General features: G+C 37.5%; 1 protein-coding gene across 1 annotated transcript in view; it reads right to left on the reverse strand.

The window, feature by feature from the left end:
* Positions 1-5,421, reverse strand: part of TMF1 (TATA element modulatory factor 1) — a 36,961-nt gene that overhangs the window by 24,540 nt on the left and 7,000 nt on the right. The gene's annotated exons all lie outside the window — the stretch shown is intronic.

Genomic DNA, 5,421 nt, shown 5'->3' on the forward strand with positions numbered 1-5,421 from the left:
TTGTGGGCTTTGTGCACAGTCTTGTTGTAGTTAAGCCTTGATTGTTGTAGGTAAAACTGGGAGGATTTGACCTCCAGGCCAATTGGCTGTGAGAATCAGCTGTGTCTACAGTGGGAGAACTTCTGTGCTGAAGACACCCTTATGGGACAAGACTTGCTTCAGTGGGGCTTTGGTTGCTCACTGAGTCTGCCCCTGAGTGTGTCCCTTATAGATCTGAGGAGTTGTAATTGGATGGTCCCACTCTGACCACTGGGTACACTGGCTCTTGTCCTTTTGTGTCTGGCTTCTTGTTTTCAAAATTCATCCATGTTATAGAATGTATCAAAATGTCATTCTTCTTTTGGCTCAGTAATATTCCATTGCATGGATATACCAAATTTGGTTTATCCATTCATCTGTTGATGAACATTCGAGGTTGTTTACACCTATTGGCTATTATGAGTAATGTTTTAGTAAACACTGGTGTACAAGTATCTGACTAGGGACAATTCCTTTGGGTATACACTTAGGAGTAGAATTGCTGAATCATATGGCAATTGTATTTTTAGCTTTTTAGGAACCTCCAAATCTTTCCATAGTGGCTACACCAGCAATGTTATGAGGGTTCCAATTTTTCCATATCCTCCCCAATACTTATTTTCTGGTTTTTAACTTCTTTTTAAATTGAACTTATTGGGGATAACATTGATTAATAAAATTATATAGGTTTCAGGTATACAATTTGATAACACACCATCTGTATATTGTATTGTATGTTTACCACCCCAAGTCATGTCTTCTTTCATCACCATTTATCGCTTCTTTACCATCTTCTACCTCCCCCACCTGTTCCCCCTTTCCATCTAGTAATCACCATACTTTTGTCTGAGTCTCTGAGGTTGTTGTTTTTTTCTTAATCCCTTCATCCTTTCCACCCAGCCCCACAACCCTCTCCCCTCTGACAGCTAGTTGTCAGTCTATTCTCTGTATCTGTAGGTCCGTTTCTATTTTATTTGCTAGTTTATTTTGTTCATTAGATTCTACATATAAGTGAAGTCAATATTTCAATATCTAGAATATGCAAATTATTAGACACAAAAAATAGATTAGAGGTTACCAGGGACTAGAGGGAAGAAAAAATGGGGGTGTATTGCTTAATGGTTATAGAATTTCTGTTTGAGGTGATGAAAAAGTTTTGGAAATAGTGATGGTTGCAAAACATGGTGAATGTAATTAATGCCACTGAACTGTATACCTAAAAATCATTAAAATGGCAAATTTTGTTATACTTTATCACAACTAAAAATAATGTAACATACCAAAAACCTCTGAATTGTACACTTTAAATGGGCAAACTATATATTGTAATAACTATGCATGGTGTCAGGTGGGTACTGGATTTACTGGGGGAATCACATCACAAATTACATCAATGTCTAACCACTATGATATCCACCTAAAACTAATATAATATTGAATGTCAAATGTAATGAAAAATAAAAGGCAATCTACAGAATGGAAAAAAATAGTTATAAGTCATATATCTGATAAGAGATTAATATCCAAAATATATGAAGAACTCATACAACTCAACAACAATAACAAAATTTAAAAATGGGCAAAAGGTATTAATAGACATTTCTTGAAAGACAAAAATGGCCAGCAGGTATATGAAAAAGTGATCAACACCATTAATCATCAGGGAAATGCAAATCAAAACTACAATGAAATATCACCTCAGACCTGTCAGAATAGTTACTATCAAAAAGAAAAAAAAATAGCCTAGCTGGTGTGGCTCAGTGGTTGAGCATCGACCTATGAACCAGGAGGTCACCATTCGATTCCTGGTCAGGGCACATGCCCAGGTTGCAGTCTTGATCCCCAGTAGGGGGCATGCAGGAGGCAGCCAATCAATGTTTCTCTCTCATCAATGTTTCTCTCCCTTCTTCTCTGAAATCAATAAAAATATATATTTTTTGAAAGACAAAAAATACGTATTGGCAAGAATGTAAAAAAAAGGAAACCCTTGTACATTACTAGTGGGAATGTAAATTGGTGCAGCCATTATGGGAAACAATATGGAGATTCCTCAAAAGATTAAAAGTAGAACTACCTTATAATCTAGAAATCCCACTTCTAAGTATATAACCAAAGAAAATGAAATCACCATCTCAAAGAGATGTCTGCATTCCCATGTTCACTGTAATATTATTCACAATAGCCAAGATATGGAAACAACCCAGTGTCTGTCTGTCAATGGATGAATGCATGTGGTGTATAAAGAAAATGTGTTATGGCCCTGGCCTGTGTGGCTCAGCTGGTTGGAGCATCGTCCCGACTGAAAGGTTGTGGGTTTGATCCCTAGCTGAAGTCCCTAGTTGGGATGTTTACAGGAGGCAACCAATCGATGTTTCTCTCTCTTTCTCAAAAAAATAAGCATGTCCTCAAATAAAGATTTTTTTAAAAAGGAAGTATGGTGTGTGTGTGTGTGTAAATGTAATATTATTTAGCCTTAAAAAAATAAGGAAATCCTGCCATTTGAAACAACATGGATAAACCTAGAGGAAGAAATAAAATAAGCCAGGCACAGACACTGCATGATACCACTTATATCTAGAATCTAAAAAGTTGAATTCATAGCCCTAGCTGGTTTGGCTCACTGGGTAGAGCGTCAGCCTGCAGACTGAAGGGCCCCTGGTTCAAATCTGGACAAGGACACATGACCGGTTGCGGGCTCGATCCCCAGTGTGGGGTGTGCAGGAGGCAGCCGATCAGTGATTCTCTCTCATCATTGATATTTCTGTCTCCCTCTCCCTCTCCCTTCCTCTCTGAACTAAATAAATAAATAAATCTCATCAGACAGTAAAAAAAAAAAAGTTGAACTCATAGAAGCAGAGAACAGAATGGTGGTTAGCAGGAGGGGGCGGGGGAATGGGGAGATGTTGGTCAAAGGGTATACAAAGATTCAGTTTTGCAGAATGAGTAAGTTCTGGGGATCTTATGTACAGCATGAAAACCGAAATTAAAAATAGTACATTGTACACTTGAAATTTGCTAGAAGAATACACCTTAGCCACACACAAAAAAAGGTGAGTATATAGGTGAGTGATATGTTAATTAACTGTGTAATCATTTCACAATATATACATATATCAAAAATCATGATGTATACCTTAAATATATACAATTTTTCTCAATTATACTTCAATAAAGCTGAAAAAAAGAATTTAGGAATGAAATGTTATGTTATGTCACCTACTTTCAAATGCTTGACAAGCCCTAGCAGGTTTGGCTCAGTGGATAGAGGGCTTGCAGACTGAAGGGTCCCAGGTTCGATTCCATTCAAGGGCACATGCCCAGGTTGCTGGCTCCATCCCCACTGGGGGGGCATGCAGGAGGGAGCCAATCAATGATTCTCTCTCATAACTGATGTTTCTATCTCTCTCTCCCTCTCCCTTCCTCTCTGAAATCAACAAAAATGTACTTAAAAAAAACACACACCACAAAAAAACAAAAAATGCTTGGCAAAAAGTGTAGTTAGTGTATACAGAAAGATATGGAGGTGTTGTTAAATGTTAATAGTTGATGAATCAAGGTAATCCACTGTAGCATGCTTTCAGCTTTGAGTCTTTTAGTTTTTCAACTGTGAGTTTAAAAATACCTCTGGGGGATACAGAAGCAGTATGTAAGTACTCCCATAAAAAAATCGTGCTAGCCCAGCCAGTGTGGCTCAGTGGTTGAGCAGTGACCTATGAACCAGGAGGTCACAATTCGATTCCAGGTCAGGGCATATGCCCAGGTTGGAGGCTTGATCCCCAGTAGGTGGCATGTAGGAGGCAGCTGATAAATGATTCTCTCTTATCATTAGACATTAAAATTTTTTTTGTTAATCCTCACCCAATATTTTTCCATTAATTTTTAGAAAGAGTGGAAGGGAAGAGGAGAGACAGAGAGAGAAACATCGATGAGAGAGAGAGAGAGAGAGAGAGAGATCGATTGGTTGCCTCCTGCATCAGCCCTGACCAGGGCCAGGGATCGTGCCTTTGACTGGAATCAAACCCAAGACCCTTCAGACCGTGGGCCAACACTCTATCCACTGAGCAAAACTGGCTAGGGCAATATTAGTATTTTTAATAATAAAATCGTGTACTTAGCCTTCCCCTCAATCTCTAATGTTGTAGCGTAAGGCAGTTAGTGACTTCAAGGTGTTTTAATAAACTCTTCCTTCATTTTTCTACTTCAGTGCTTAGACTGTGTTTGATAATTATGTTTGTACCTATATTTCACTCTTCTAAAGGACACCAGGGTGTATTGTATTTATTACTATATCAAACATAACATCTGATATGCTGTTAAATAATAGCATAATAAAATAATCAGAAAGGGAACAAAAAAAGCCCCGAGTAAGTAAAAGGAAGGAAATAATAATGGTCAGAGCAGAAATAAATGACAAATAGACTAAAAAAAACCATAGAAATGATCAATGAAACCAAGAGCTGGCTCGTTGAAAAGATAAACAAGATTGATGGAACTTTAGCCAGACTCATCAAGAAACAAAGAGAGAGGACCCAAATAAATAAAATCAGAAATGAAAGAGGCAAGAACACAACTAAGATCATAGAAACACAATAGATTGTAAGAAAATACTTTGAAGATCTATATGCCAACAAACTGAACAACCTGGGTGAAATGGACAAATTCCTAGAAACATACAATCTTCCAAAACTCAATCAGGAAGAATCAGAAAACCTCAATAGGCAATAACAACTAATGAAATTGAAGCAGTAATTAAAACACCCCCAGCAAACAAAAGCCCTGGACCAGATGGCTTCATGGTAAGTTTTACCAAACATTTAAAGAAGAATTAACACCAATCCCCCTCAAACTATTCCAAAAAATTCAAGAGGAGGGAAGACATCCAAGCTCTTTTTATGAGGCCAGCATTCTCCTAATCCCAAAACCAGATAAAGACACTATAAAGAGAGAAAATTATAGGCCAATATCCCTGATGAACACAGATGCTAAAATCCTCAACAAAATATTAGCAAATAGGATCAAGCAATACATTAAAAAGATCATACACCATGACCAAGTGGGACTTATTCCGGGGATGCAAGGATGGTTCAATATTCAAAAATCAATAAACGTGATACACCACATAAATAAAAATGAAGGATAAAAATCATATGATCATATCAATAGACACAGAAAAAGCATTTGACAAAATCCAGTATCCATTTATGATAAAAACTCTCAGCAAAGTGGGAATAGAGGGATCATACCTCAACATAATAAAGGTCATATGACAAACTTACAGCCAACATAATACTCAATGGGCAAAAACTAAAAGCATTTCCCTTAAGATTAGGAATACACAGGGATATCGCTTTCACCACTCTTATTCAATACTAGAGGCCCGGTGCATGACATTCATGCACTTGG

The sequence above is a fragment of the Myotis brandtii genome, unplaced genomic scaffold (assembly GCF_000412655.1).
Source record: "Myotis brandtii unplaced genomic scaffold, ASM41265v1 scaffold1080, whole genome shotgun sequence".
Lineage (NCBI taxonomy): Eukaryota > Metazoa > Chordata > Mammalia > Chiroptera > Vespertilionidae > Myotis > Myotis brandtii.